Below are 16,454 nucleotides of genomic sequence, written 5' to 3' on the forward strand. Positions count from 1 at the left end.
CAATGATTCATATGAATGAAATATGTCTTCTTCTTTCTTTTCCTACTAATAAAAAATAAAGTAAGATCACATTTGGAGACCAAGCATAGGTGGTAAAAATCTCAAAAACAGACCAGAAGTCATAAGCCATTTCTAATTATCTTTACTGGAGGATAACTTCCCACCTGTATGAAAAATATAGCAAACAGTAATCACTGGCAAGGAGAAGCAGTCAATCCGTGGGGAGAGACCTGGGAAAAAGCTCAGCAGGGAATTTCACAGTGCATAAAAAGTGAGATTTTGGGATATTACTTTTGGATTGGAGATAGTTATTTTTATTAGGTCTTCATGCTCCACAACTTTTTGTGTAATGCCAAATCCCTGAACCTCCCCTAACATGTTCAAACATGATATAAACTTCATGTTTGTGCATTCCAGTTGCCATCAAGCTCTACTGGTGGCCTTTACTGTCCGGAAATTAATGGTGGGACTAATTTTCCTAGAATAGTGGCTGGAAATTGAATTTTAATTATTTTTACTAACAGTGATCTGAAGTCTAGATTCTAAGAAAACTTAAACTCACCCAAACTTGTCAGTTAAAGCAGTAGAGTAAGTCACTGATAGCAAAAGAGTTGTACATTGTAACTCATTACTTAGACATTATAGTCAACATTGATCAAAAGAAAAATGGATAGTCCTTCTGGTTTCTTTATGCACAATGAAAATCTAGCATAATATTTTCTTGGAAATAAAAAAATAGTGTTCTAAAATTACACTAGAGGAATAATGAGGTGCTACAAGCTTACACAGTTTTGGAAAAGACTAATGATAGTGTATTACCTTCCAGATACTAAAATTGTAACTATAATGCGTTGTGTTGCAAATTTATTTTATTATACAATTTTTCCCTTTCTTGTTCTGTATAAAGTATTTCATAATTGAAGTGAAAAAAAGCGTTATCATTAAAAGCACAGACAAATCAATGGTTTAGAACAGTTCAAACCCAGGTATACACAGAAACGACTCAGTACTGGGTAAATGTGGTATCATAATCGCTATTGAAAGATACTATTATTCAATATTTGGCATTAGCACAATTGGGTATTTAAGATTATATATATGTGTGTGTATGTGTATATTTATTCATATATAAAAAATATATTTATGTGTGTGTATATATAAATAAATAAATAAATAAATATATATATATATATATATATATATATATATATATAGATGCATGATCTTCACCTCACTCCCAACTTGTAAGTGGAATTTCTAAAATTTCTATAACAGACCTTTATTATTTTATTAATTTATAAAATTAAATGCAAATAAACTCATGCAACAACACAACAAACTTTATTTTATAACAGTCGACAGAGACCAGAAATGCATGTATAACCACAATAGATAAGTCAATTAAATAGGCATTTCAGAAGTTACAGAAGAAAGTTAAGTTCTTTATATCTGAATATATCACACAAATTTGTCATTAAAACTATAAGCCCAATAAGATGGGCCAAAAAAAAAAAAAAGCACACAAAATCATAGGAGGAATGACAAATAACTAACAAATATTTAATATATTTAACTCAACTGTGAATCAAAGAATATAAAATTATAATAAGATCAACATATTTTTTCAAATTAGGTTAAAAAAGTACCAGAGTATTCATTATTAGCAATTGTATGTTGGACAGGCACCCTTTTATTCCTTTATGAGAATGTAAATATGAAAAAAGCTTTTGAAAAATACTACATTTTGTATTAATTTTCATTGAAAAACAGTTTTATTTTTCAATCCTAAATCCACCTCGAGAAACCCTTGAATTAGAGAATTCAACAAAGGTTTATATGCTCAGAGGGGCTAGATATGAGGATCTAAGACTGTATCCTCAACATTTTCAGAAACTGCAGAAGTCTTCCACTTCTAAGGATGATTTATAATTTTTTATTATAGAATCATCCTTATTTGTGTAACAGCATTTCAATTGGAAATTTGTTTATGCCACAGTAAAAATGGAATCCTGTTCTAAAACGGAAAGTTTCAGAAATAGGGAAAATACATCTATTGTGCCTAATAATATAAATTGCTGTGTTTAAAAAAATATCCCAAGGAGCAGGCTGGTGGCTCACTTGGAAGACTGTGGTGCTGATAACACCAAGGCCACGGGTTCGTATCCCTATATGGGGATGGCTGGTTGGCTCACTTCAGAGAGTGTGGTGCTGACAACACCAAGTCAAGGGTTAAGATCCCCTTACCGGCCATCTTTAAAACACACACACACACACACACACACACACACACACACACACACACACACACACACACACACACACACACACACACACACACGTATCTCCCGGCCATCTTTAAAAACACACACACACACACACACACACACACACACACACACACACACACACACACACACACACACACGTATCTCCCAAGGAAAATATATTGACCAGGAAAATGGGCTTAAATAGCTAATAGGAAGTAAAAAAAAAAAAAAATAACCCACTGAAGCTAAAAATGCTGGAGTAGATATTAGATTCTAGGAAGTTTAGATGTGATCAAAATTAACTTGTTTAGGGGAAAAAAGTGTCAGTAAAGACAAGGACGAGAAGAAAAATATTCGGTGAGAAAAACTATGCAGAAGGTTAATGCACGGACTCTAGAAATACATAGTCATATCCTGGTGTGGTTCAAATTTTATTTCTATTTTGTCGTGTTTTCTGTTATACTTAAATACCAAATTACATTAAATTATTTTAAACCTTAATACTTTAGCTTAAATATATTTGACTGGTTAAGAAGGGCCTATGCCTCAAATGAGACAAACATCAATACAAGTGGGTGACATCAGCCTGGGATCTGATGGAAATACAATATGTGAGCAATGGGTTTTCCAAAGAGAACAGCAGTATCCTGCAGAAAGATTTAGTGTTGGGGAAAGAACTAAATAACAAACAAAGACCAGACGAACTTATGAAACTTGTAATCATTTCTTAATGGCTGAAAGAAGAACCTCTAGGAAAGAATTAGTAAAATACAGATCTTATCATCCTTAATTATCATGAATTCTATTATTACTGAATTTGGTGTTTAAGGGGGGTGAGTACCCTTTTTTGGTAAAATACAGTATGATAGGCTGAAACTCCTGCTGACTTTACAACTAAAAAAAAAGCTAGGTTAATTATGAAAATTATATTATGAAAGGTAAATTATGGAAAAAATAAGGAGGCAGATGATCAAAATTTCTGGAAAGGAAAAAACTGTTTTGATGTAAATTAATAATCTAGCTGTTTATTTCTTTTCTCTGTGGGTATATACCAGTTTTCCCCAAGAACATTTACTGAGTTCAGGGCCTATTTGTAAGACAAGAGAGCTAGGCCAAAAGCTTCAAAAAGACAGTAAAATCATCTACAACCTATTGATAATTGAAACAAAGACCAGCCACTTCAAAAACATGACAGTCTCCACCCTAAGGCTCATCCATGTTGCTGCAAATTTCCTTCTTTTTTTATGGCTGAATAGTATTCCATTGTGTATATACAACACAATTTCCTTATGCAGTCATCCATTGATGGACATTTAGGTTAATTCCATTGCCTAGCTGTTGTAAAAAGAGCCACAATAAACATGGGAGTGTAGATATTCCTTCAATCTGATGTTTCCCAATCCTCTGGATATATCCCCAGTAGTGGGATTGCTGGATCATATGGAAGTTCTACCTGTAGTTGTTTAAGGAACCTCCATACTGTTCTTCATAATGGCTGTACTAATTTACAGTCCCACCAACAGTGCAGGAGGGTTTCTCTCTCTCCACATCCTTGCTAGAGCTTGTTATTCTCTGTCTTTTTTATAATAGACAGTCTTTTTGGGGTGAGGTGATATCTCAAAGTGGTTTTGATTTGTGTTTCCCTGAAGATTAGAGATGGTGAGCCTTTTTTCATATACCTGTTGGCCATTTGCATGCCTTCCTTTGAGAAATGTCTATTCAGCTCCTTTGCCCATTTTTTAATTGGATTATTATTATTATTTATTTATTTTTTGCTGTAAAGTTGTCCAAGGTCTTTGTATATTCTGGATATTAATCCCTTGTTGGATGCATAGTTTGCAAATTTTTATATCAGAAAATATAATTGTATTAGTATCTTTGACTTATTTTCAGTTTACAAGGAGTATTACTATTGTACTGTTTCTACCCAAGAGTGTGTTCATAGTATATATGATGGGGGCCTGTCCAGGAATAATCACAATCAGTGATCAATGGTTGGCACATGAAAAATATTCAGTAAATAGTTTAAATAGATGAATGGATAGACAAAATTGTTCTCTAATATTATAGAATTTTTGCATTTGTAATTTTTAAATCTCTTTTTCCTAAGCTTAAGTAATTTTATATTCTTTTTGCCCTTCTACCATATTTGTCCCAGATTCTACATCATATTATAAAAATATCACACAAAAGCACATATTGAATCTCACTGCCCCAAGGCTTTGGAAATTTCAGCATTCAAAGGCTAGATATGTGGTTACTTGCTCCTATTTCATTTGATGAGTGTGAGGTCATTCAGGTCGTAAAGTCAATTTATATTTTAAAATGATGGGTGTACATCTGCAATAGTTCTATGTATAATTTCTCTATACAGTCAATGTATTAACAATATTAATATGTTTGAAAGTAGAAACATTTCACTCACCTATATGTACGTTTATATATATAGATTTAGACCATATGAATTACAATGATAATTTCACCCAAAGGTTAATGTATTTTAATTGGTCCCATTTACACATAATTTCCACAAACAGACAAATGATTTGTGTGTCAAAAGATTCTATGACAATGATGTTTACACATTATGCACAATATGGAATGTACTGTCAGGCATAGATGTGTTATGTTGGGCTACAAAGACGCTTAAGGAAAAAAAATAAAATTTGTAGTTATATTGGCAATCAGTTTTTACATTAAAAATTCTGATGCTAAAATGAAAAGACTGACTAGAAACCAAGTAAAGTGAATAATAACTTTATCCTAGAAACATATGACATTAGGGAGGAGAGGCACAGCTTGATCTCCTGCAAAAAGGACCACAATTCTTTATTACCTTATGACTCTAGAAATTTACCCTGGTAACTTGGTTCATGAAATAGCTAAAGCAGAGTCTGAAAAACTTTTGTTTGATCAAGTCATATGTATATTTATATATTTAAGTTAATGATCAGGTATGCATCAGAATCAGTAGGTGAGGATAGGCTCTTTCAAAAGCGGGGAAAGGACTGAGATTCTGATTTAATGTGTAGAAATGAGCTTCAGAATGTGTACAGAATGCACCTCCCCCCTGCAAAAAAAAATCCCTTTGCAGATAATGGTAATTTTTCCTCAGGTTAAAAAATACCATTTCTAACTATAATGCACTTTATAGTATTGTTAAGAGCCTTTAATACATGAGATATTCTGCTGGGCACTGGGAAGATTGGTGAACACTAATATGATTGTTGTAATTTTAAGACTGCAGTGTAGTTGGGAAGATAATCAATAAACAAGTAAACAAATAGTTATATATCTGGAAACTCGAAAATGGTATAAAAGAAAAAATCAGGAAGCTATTTATAAAGGATAACAGAAAAAGAACTGCTTGTGCTTGCAACTGATTATGGACACCTTCAGCCTGGTGGGGTTCTCACTGTTATAATGCTACCTCACCTGCTGCAAAAGTAGGTCTGTGATGTGGATTTACCAGTTAGATTTCTATCAACAGTGATTCTTTTAACAATGGCCACACGACCCAAGGGAGAAAATCACTACTCTGTCTAGAAAATTTACTAGTTATTGGGAAAGAGGTTTTGCCTTTAATTTGAAATCACTAGCTGCAAGGGCAGCTGAGCCTAGCTCTACCAGTGGCCATATTTCCCACCATTAGGAAAAGCCTTCCTAAGACAGTTACCGACACATGAGAGGGTAATGGTTAGAGATAGCAAGACAGAGCTCTGATGACATGGCTAATAGTATGCTTATCTCTAGATACAGCGGTCTGGAGCTCAACTTTACTCCTTGAATCTCCCAATTATGTGATTCAGCGAATTCTCATTTTGGTTTACTCTACTGGGCACTTGTGTTTCTATCACTTGCTACTGAAGAACACTGATATTTTTCTGAGATATAGAAAAAGAGACTCTAGATTCAAGCTTAATCTCAAAGAGTAGCCTTTCCCCCCCATTTTAAAGAATTATGTGTTCATATTTCAATGTTCTTAGGAGGGTGAAGAAAGATACTTTTTTTTCTTTTTTTCCAATTTTAGGATCACTTCAAAAATCTGAATTCTGTTTAGGAAGAGGAGGATGAATTGATTTAAAAAACAAAACAAAACAAAATTTCCTGAAATTTTCTTTGCCTGAGGACCCTGTAAGGATCTCTGAAATTATATCAGAATACTGAAATAAGTACAAACTCAGAAAAGAAATGGCCTCATAATTCTCAAGGACTGAAAAGTATGTCTTTGTGAAAAGGACATCAAAACTTCTCCCAGTGAAGGTGAAGGACAGTGGGACTGGTGGGAAACTGAATCCTTAAACGTCCAGATGGTGACAGTAGGTTGAATTACAGTGAAGGAATATTCGCAGAAAAGAAAGCTTTCAGAGAGATGAGGAGGAATCTTTTTAAAGTAGAGGGTGTTAATGTCATAAATTACTATCAGTTTAAAAGAAGATCCCTCTCCCTAGAGAAAACAGGGAGCTTCAAATAAACAGAGAAATTCTATCAACAGCTCAGTTCAGAATTATTACTGCAGCTTTAGGGGTGATCTACCAGTGGGGAGTTGTGGGAGTGATCAACCCAGGCAGGCACACTAATACAGAGAGCCCTGGGTGAGTGTTTGCCTTGGATGCCTAGAGAGGAAATAATTATCAACAGATGATGGCAAAATGGTTGACAGTCACAGAGAAATTACAACTACAAAATATCATCTAAACCCATGAGTAATTCCTCTCTGTTCATTAACATAACAGCTCAGGGAAAAATAATAGACTGTGGAGTACTTTATGAGATACAAAGACTATGGTGGGTAATGATGGTACTTTTGCTACTCTAAACTGCCTACATAAACCTCACAAATTGGATTTTTTCATACTGTCTTCTTAAATAAGTCTTCTTAAATCTGCAGATTTGCAGATTACATATGGTGAGTTCTGGCCTTTCAGAAGCCTTTTTGTCCTTATTCTAGTCAAGATGAATTTGACATAATCTGCCCAAATAATCCAAGACCTTCTTGCTACAGGCACTCACCAAAAACTGAACTTGCACTTAATAAAAATTATAGCCATCAAATTTGAGTGCTTATATTATGCTAGATACTGTTGTAATAACTTAAAATATTTTATATCATTAAATATGTATAAACACGTTACGGAGGTGTTATAATTATCCCTATTTTTAAAATGATGACATTGAATCAGAGAAAGAACAAGAGTTTTGTTAGGTCACAGGTAATATTATCTGTATTATTAGTTTCCTAAGGCTCCTGTAACAAATTATTACATATTGAGTGGTTTAAAACAACAGAAATTTATTCTTTCACAGGTGCGGAGGTCAGAAGTCTAAAATAAAGCTGCTGGCAGTTTTAGTTCCTTTTGGAGGCTATGAGAGAGAATCCATCCCACGCCTCTCTCCTAGCCTCTGGTGGCTGCTATCAATCAACTTTCCTTAGCTTGTGGCTGCCCTCCAATCTCTGCTTTTGTCTTCATGTGGCTTTTTCCTCTGTGTCTGTCTATCTCAAATCTCCCTCTCTTTTCTCTTACAAGAACACCAGTCATTGCACTTAGGGCAGGATAATCTCATCTTGAGATCTTTTGCCTTAATTACATCTACAAAGACTGGTTACAGATAATGTCTCATTCTGAGGTTGCAGGTGGACATGGCCTTTTGGGGCCACAATTCTAGCTATTACAGGTAGATACTAGTCCAGGCAGTTCAGCTGAAGAGACCACCTTTTAATTATGGTGTTAATCGGTTATTAAAAATAATATATTGAAGCTTTTTGCATAGTCTCTATTGGACTACTAAGGATTTCATAAAGTTGTTTCTTTCAGTGTATCTCAACAAAGCTAGAGATATTACAACATGTCACTACCGTCTCCTCCATGTACTGCATTTTTTTTGCTTATTCTACAGAAAAAAAATTTCATGTGAGCTGCTTGTATCCAAGGTTTCTTTGCCTCTTTTCTTTTTTTCTCTTAAACTTACATCAAGTCTTTTATGCTCTGTCCTCCATATCCCGTGAACTACACACCCCCAGCTCTTCTCTATCTTTTTGTCTCTCCCCACCCCTCTCCCTCCACATGTCTGTCTTTCAGTCACCTTCAGCTGTATTTGTTTTACTCCTTTATGCTTTCAAATGTTAGAGCCCCAGGTACAGCCCTTGGATTAGAACCTCTTCTCTTATACTCACCCACTTTGCAGGTAATCTCAAGGAGTCCTATGTATTTAAACAGCAAATTGTAAACACACACACACACACACACACACACACACACACACACACGTTCTTAAGGAGCAGTATCTTCTGTTTACCATTCTATTCCTAGCTCTTGAGGAGTTTCTGGCACTTAGAAAAAGCTAAACCTCTTTTTGTTAGATAATTAGATAATTAGATAAATAAACTGACAATATGTTGTACGGAAAATATAGGAACATGGTCAGGGCCCCTCAGATGTTCAGAATCTTGCTGAGTACTTGATGTAAATATGCACGTGCACCCAGGTGTTCCTTGGTTATTGTGTAATGTATTTGTGCATGTGCATCCACGTGTCCTGGGTTATGGACTTAAGTATAAAGGATGAGTGGCTCTGATCCATAGTGCCCTCCCCCACCCCTGGGATGCCCCCAGGGTGGCCATGGGGAGGCTGCTACTGCTGCTGTTAGCTGCCAGTGCTACTGCTGAGGACTGAGCTTATGTTGTCTGCCAATGGTTCCTGGAATCTTTCCCAATTATCTAGAGTAGACCTGTGTGTGAGGGCTCTGGTGACCCAGACTGGCATGTGAGGGGTCTGTGACCCAGTCTGTACAACGGGTTTAAAAGGTCTGAGCCCTAGCCCTGACAATATAAATGGAAACTTAGTGTAACTAAAATAATGAAACAATTCAGCTTTAGTTATGAATTGTTTTAACAATACAATTGCCTAGCCAGACAATCACTGTAGCTATTGCCCTAACCCAACATCTGTCATAGTTGCATAGCAATACGTATGTGGTTCCTGGTTCATGTCAGATGCTGAGAATACTTAGATATTTTTCTAAAAATTATGTTTTATCCCCATAGTCAAAATAGTTTTTGACATCTCAGCTCTTTTAATGAAGAAAGCAGGCAGCTTTAACATTTTTCCACCTCTCATCTATCCACTTTTCTAATTTTGGACCAGCATTTCTTATCGTCAATCATTTTTAAAGACTATAGTGTGTATGTATGCTTTCAAGTTTTTTAATGTTCATATGACTTTATAATCACTCATAACTACTCTTATAGATTTAATTTTCTCTAAAAACTTCTTTAATGATTACATATAAGGCATATTTATGGCTATATGCTAGGAATGACTGTTTTTATTTAATTTTTTGAGCATGGATTTCCATTAACAGATCTTCGATGAATAAATTTTATTTTCATTATAATATCATTTAATTTTTTCTGTTTCATTTGTTTTATTTTTCTCTTCAGATATATTAATTATCTATATAATATTTCTATTGTCTAGATTCTATTACTATTATCTTTGGTTGTCTTTGTTTCTATTACCTTTTCTCAGTAGCCTATTAGATTTTCTTGGGATTACATTTCACAGCACTGATCTGATGTTTGATAGGATGGATTCACTTCTTCAACTTAATTTTATTTATGGTACATTTGTTTTCTTATACTCTTTTCTTTAAAGATTTTTTTCAGTTAATTTTGTAGTAATCTATTCTCACCCTCTTTGCCATGCCTCAAGTAAGCCACTTAATATTTCCCCAAATAAATCCGTGGTAGATTTGTCCACTTTCCTGAAGAAATATTTTTGTACCAATTACTTAAAGACTATGGCCTTCCCTAGCCATCGTTTGTTTTCCAACTCTTAATAGAGATATGAGTATAGAAACATATTACTTTTCTATAAGAAATGTAACAGTGAAATAGCTGTAATAAATAAGCAATGATAATCATTCTCAGTGCCAGAGAGACAATAGTTTATAAACCAGAGAATCAGTACTCAGTAAAAGGAACCTGAGCCTGATGTTCTTTCTCAATGGAAGGAAAACAAACAAACAAACAAACAAAAAAACCTCCCAAAAAACTCTTACATGTTATGTTAATTTTCTAATTCCTTAGTTTTGGCTCAATTTCTTTCATGAAATATCTTACCTTAACATTTATCCACTGAGCTATCAATTTGTGAGCTTTCCATTAAAAAATTAATAATAAAGAAAATGTTCAATAAACTTAATGGTTTTTGTAAATGAAGATCAGGAGGTACTTTAATTTAGAGATTATAAGTCAAGCTCTTTATTTTCCTCATGTATAAAAATGAGTACATTTACTTTGAAAGCACATAAAGCATTTTATATTTGAATTGTTCAAGAGATATTTAAACCTTGTCTATTGAAACCTATATCTTATCAACTATCTACAAAATGTTAGCATTTAAAACTCCACTAAGAATAACTTACTTGGCTATAATTTAGTAACAGTCCTTACTCTATAGACTACAATATGGGAGCGCTCAATCACATGGAAACACCTGAGGATGGGACTTCTACATAACTGTTCATTGTGCTTCTGTTGCATAGCAGTTTTCATAATAAAAAAGAACAGTTTTTAATGAGTAAATTTGAAATATATTATTGACTGTTTCCATCATATCTTACAAAATATGGGCAAAGAACTTCACTTACACCTCAATAATTTTGTCAGTGCCAATGTATGGGTACATCAGCTTACACTTCAGACATCATGAAGACTAACAGGTTGTAATGTTAAAAATTTGGGTATTCCTTAGAAAATACACCTTATGAGTATATAAATACCATTTGATTTTTTGCCAGGATAGCTTTTTAGGAAATATATTCTTTGTCTTTAAAGCATGTTACTCCCTGGGGTGCTTTTAAAATATGTCATATGAAATTGGTGATGTCAGACCTCATTATATCTATTTGATTTTACATAAGATTTCTTTGAGGTATAAAATTCACTGAAGTAAAGTGACTATTTTCATCTATCGAATATCTTCAAGCCTGCCTAAGTGTCTTTTACTGTTAAAACTTACACTGTGAAATGTTGACATGAGACTGATAATTCTAGTAGGTGGATTTATAATAAAAGTAATAAATGGCCATTCTAAATAGCTTTTAGAATGACATGCAATAAACTAGCCATTAGATATGAGTTAGACAAGCTGTGCTTTTCACAACCTTTCATCTAATTTGAATGTGCATGTGCACAATATTTTTGTTTCCATATACCCACCAGGGATTTAACAGAGCAACAGTCATGCTTTTCTATTACCAAACAAAAAATTACATTTTTTGTATTGACCACATATTTGATAGGAGCTATCCATTAAAAGTACATTAAAAGCCTCAAATTTTTCAAATGATAGTTATTTTACATCTAATAATGTTTTATCCTTTGTATTTCTCTTCCATGGCTAAGGGTAGGAAATAAATGAGATATTCTTACTCAGAAATCTTCAGAGCCACAAAATTATTCCTTCTTAGAACATACTTACTCATTTTTTTTTTTAAAGTTAGTCAGTACCTATGTGGTAGGCACCATGGTGGGTACTATGGATGTGATACAGTAACAGCATATAACAGGAGCACATACTGATTGGGTAAAAAGAAAATTTCAAGATAGATCAAAAGTGTAATTTTGGCATAAATATTGAATATTTTAAAAGTAACACAGAACAATCATAAGGTTGGATCTTTCATAGAGATGTTATCTGGGAATGCTTCCCTGGTATAATTTGTAACTCACATAACTGAGGGATTAGAGGTATTACTTACTTGAGGTGAAAATACGGGAAGCAGGGAGAGACATGCAGGCTGTAGGCTGAAGGAGGCAAAAGTCATTTCAAGAAGAAGGAAAAACATGTACAAAGATTAAGTAGTAAGGGAAGTGGGAATAACAGCATATACAATGGACTGTTCATGGTCAGTTATCTAGTACAATAATGTTTCCATCGGGAAAGGAAGTCACAGGTCAAACTCTTGGTTTTTAACATTTTTGCATCAGGGTCTTGATTTGTAACATCTTTATCACTTCCATGAATCTTTTAATTTATCCCTGAAGTTTCTGATTTATAAGTATTTTTTAAAAATTTTAACACAAATGCTCAATTATCCACTTATAATCATGTGTGTATGCTTTTAGCCAACATTGACAAGGAGACTATTAAATACAAAGCAGTTTGCTTGGAATTTGCTGTAGAGTAACTGTCCCCTCAAAACTCAGTTGAAGCTTAATCCCCACTGTAACTATTAAGGGGGGTTATAAGGAAAGCAGAAAAAAGTTTAGTCAGGATCTCTCACCTTCCATGTGTTGCAAATGGGCAAGATTCAGCACATTCACTAGAAACATGTTATAGAAGTAGGGTAACTGTGCATGTGTGCCCATTTAATGATTCAGCATGATTGTCGTAATTATGTAATGCTTGGTTTGTGGCTGCTATTGTGCACTAAGGGTATAAAGGTAACTGCTCTGAACCACTGAGCAGTAGAGCTCATGTATGAAAATAAAGCATGTCTGTGAAGTTCATATCTGAAGAATAAAATATATCTACCTTACATAAAGCTGCCAGAATCTTCTTTCAATTACCTGATGCATGACCTGCACAGGAAGAGGCAGAAGGATCTGAGATCCAGCACAACAGGGTGGGAAATATTACGGTAAATGAAAAGTGGACCCTTGAAGTGGTGATTAGATTGTGAGGACTATGCCCTTGTGAATGGATTGGTCCATTCATGGAATAATGAGTGTGCTTCTGAAGGCTTTAAAAGGAGATCAAGTAAGGAGGTTCTCTCTTCTGGAGGTTACCAAATCCTTCTTTCTGACCATGAGATACCCTTCATCACTGTAGAGTCATAAGCAGGAAAGGCTCTCACTAGATATGTTCCTTGGAACCTGGACTTCCCAGCCTCCAAAACTGTAAGCAATCAATATTGTTCCTTATAAACTATCCAGTTTCAGGTATTCTGTTATAAGCAACAGAAAAAGACTAATACAGCATATGGGAAATTGAGTTTTATATTCCCCCAAAATTAAAACGCTGCAATAGAAGCTAAAAATCCTAGAAATTACATTATCCACAGCAGGAGCGTGCAATGGCTATCACAATAGATTCTAGAAGCCCTTGTATAACCTTTAGCCAGATTCATGCACCTCGTGATCCTGCCTCCCTTCACAGCCTACCACTTCCTCAACCCCCTCTCACAGAAGAAGACAGCCTCATGTACTCTCTCAGACTTTACTGGGTGATATCAGGATAACAGTTTTCTGACTTTAGTATAGCGATATTCAAGAAAATGTTACCTGCTAACTAGAGGGCAAATTCATAAAATGCAAAGATTAAGGGAGGGAAAGAAAATCAGATTGGGATTGGGCAGAAGGAGGTGGAGGGATGATGCAATCCCAGTAAAATCTCAGCCAAACCCATGGAAAGCTCCAGTGCTGGGATGGTCCTTCAGAGTTATTTTGAGTTTGAGCAAGGGGTCAAGCTGTTATACCTCCCTGTTCGTTTGTCAATGGATGTAGGTTGCCTTTGGAAGAATCTTGAATGAAACAGTTTTCTTCTTTGCCCTTCCAGAGGAAATCCTCAAAATGGACTGACACCTAATGGACAACTTTAAGTAGCTCTCAGGAGCTGGTGGAATAAATCCTGAATTCTTTAAGGAATTGATAGTGCACTGCAACAACCATAACAGTTCACACCTTGTGCCCCTTGGATACTTTTCCTTTATATATTCTAGGAGAAGATTCTTTAGGATCCTAGTGGGCTTCTTTTCCTTGTTCCCCACTCCCCACTGCCCGATAAGATTACATTCTTTAATAGGACTGTATTTGAATAAGAATTCCATACAAATAAAGTATATAACTTATTACAAGAAAGCAAGGAAGAAATATTTTAAGTCACACAGAATATTCAGGTAATTCAACTGAGTTATCCCCTCCAACCAAAGAGTTACTTTTTATATTTATTACAAATCTTGTAGTCAGTTCAGTATATGCCAATGATCCTCCAGGTTTAACATTTAGTAGTGTGAAACACACTTGACTGTTTCCAAAGGAATAACTGATGTAACCTTCATTTCACAGGAGCCGAAGTGATTGAATTACTGTTTGCTTTTTAACGTTTCAATTAACCATTCCATTTTCTCATCAAAGCCAGTGCCTTCGGTTACTGATGTTTTGAATATTTGCCATTTTCATTCCTTGAAGGCAGGTAATCCAAGTGAATTTGCCGTCTCTGATGGAGTCATGGCCTGTTCCAGGTACTGCTTATTTGTAAACACCACTAAAATGGCTTTTCTCAACTCTTCTTCCTTCAACGTGGCAAATATCTCTGACTTGGAAATGTCAGTTCAGTCTTGTTCACAACTGTCTACTACATAAATGACTGCACCTGTGATCCAATAATAACATCTCCAGTATGGCCTGATACTTGTCTGCCCTACTAAATCCTAGACTTCGAATTTAAGATTTTTGTTTGTCGCCATCCTTACCTTAAATCCTATGGTAGGAATAGTAGTAACGACTTCTCCAACCTGTAATCTGTATCAAATTGTGCTTTTTCCTGCTCCATCTAATCCCAAAATTAAAATCTTCATTTTCTGGTTTCCAAACAGACTGGAAAAAATACTTGAGAAAAAGCCACCCATGATGAACCGCCCTTCATCCCTCCCCGATTCTCAGAGACAGGTCCTGGCCTGGGCAGTGACTACTGTTCCAGCCTCCGTGCCGCCACCTTTGCTCATGTTGGCCTGTGGCTGCAGCTCCGAGGCAGTTTGCTGGCAAGTCTAGTCAGCCAGTAACTTCCATGTCAGTTTCCTGGCGAGGGCAGGGGCCCTTTTCCTTGTTAAATACACCAAAAACCAAGTTCTGGTGTTCAGTCTTGCATTACCTTTTTTTTTTTTTTTTTTTTTTTCTTTTTTCTTTTTGATGAGCATAGAAATAAAGCCAAGACAGGGCATAATCTTGAGGCATATTTTGGTAGTTCTCAAACAAAGACAATAATTCCTCCTGAAAGAATTTCAACTTAACAGTGACTCATAGAGTGTTTGTGGGGTATTATTGAGGCTTAGTGACTAGAACTAGAGTACTACTCAACTTGGGTCAGTTCTGACCAAATGCCAATACATACTGCGTCTGTAATGAGGCACGGCAGAGCACACTAGTTCCCAGATTCAACACCCTTTTTTTCTCCTTCTTATAGAGTGCTAGCTCTAGAGGTAGTGACAATCTATGCTCTAGCATACAGATTGTGGTATCTAAATACTATTTTGTACTAACAGGAACTAAGGGTCCTAAGAGAAAGAGCTGATTTCATATCTGCTTCAGGAAGTGTACAAGATGAACCTTGGTCATCTTGTACCAGAAAACAAAGATGCTGTCAGAGACTACAGAGGTCATGCCAAAGGGATCAAGGAGCCAAATTAAAGGGGCTTCCACTGGCTTAGGATAGGGTCAGTGAAGCACCAAAAAAAGAAAGGAAGAAAGAAAGAAAGGAAGAAGGAAGGAAAGAAAGAAAGAAAGAAAGAAAGAAAGAAAGAAAGAAAGAAAAAGAAAGACAGAAAGAAAGAAAGAAAATAATTACAATGGATTGCAATACATCAAATATGTAAAAACCCATGAGTTCAAAAATAATTTTTTAAAAAAGTCATTGTTTACCATAATGGACCACCTAAATAGCCTGCATATTAACAAATAAAGGAAAATAATCAAATATTTATCTTTTTTTCAGGATAACCAAATATTTGGTAAAGGAAAATTCTTTTTTATAGAATTCGTAAGTACAAAAGGAATGATAAAATTAGAAAATCACCATTTTCAAACCCAATTTTATGAATAATGGATCTAAGCAATATTCATTAATGGATACTAAAACCTAACGGTGCAAGAGGAAATAATCAGTACAACTGTTTATTTTTTTCAAAAATTTTGAAATTAAACAAAATCAAATTTTAAGAAAAAAAAATACCAGTTTAAAAGAAATAGGGAGGTAGAAGGTAGTTTTAAAAATCCTCTCAGGAAAAGATGATCAGCCAAGTCCATAATATAGGGCATTCTTGAGGACAAATGACCCAGTTTAGTTCTGGAGGCTGGGAAGTCCGAGGCCCAGGGGGCACACCTGGTGAGGGCCTTCTTCCTGGAGGAAAGTCTTGTTCTGGAGACTGGAAGTCTGAGATCAAGAAGCCAGCACGATCAGGTTC

The 16,454-nt window shown here is 35.2% G+C and overlaps 1 pseudogene; it reads right to left on the bottom strand.

The window, feature by feature from the left end:
* Positions 1-14,357: 14,357 nt before the first annotated feature.
* On the bottom strand, positions 14,358-14,903 carry LOC134385204 (ADP-ribosylation factor-like protein 1; annotated as a pseudogene).
* Positions 14,904-16,454: the final 1,551 nt, after the last annotated feature.

The sequence above is a fragment of the Cynocephalus volans genome, chromosome 8 (assembly GCF_027409185.1).
Source record: "Cynocephalus volans isolate mCynVol1 chromosome 8, mCynVol1.pri, whole genome shotgun sequence".
Classification (NCBI taxonomy): domain Eukaryota; kingdom Metazoa; phylum Chordata; class Mammalia; order Dermoptera; family Cynocephalidae; genus Cynocephalus; species Cynocephalus volans.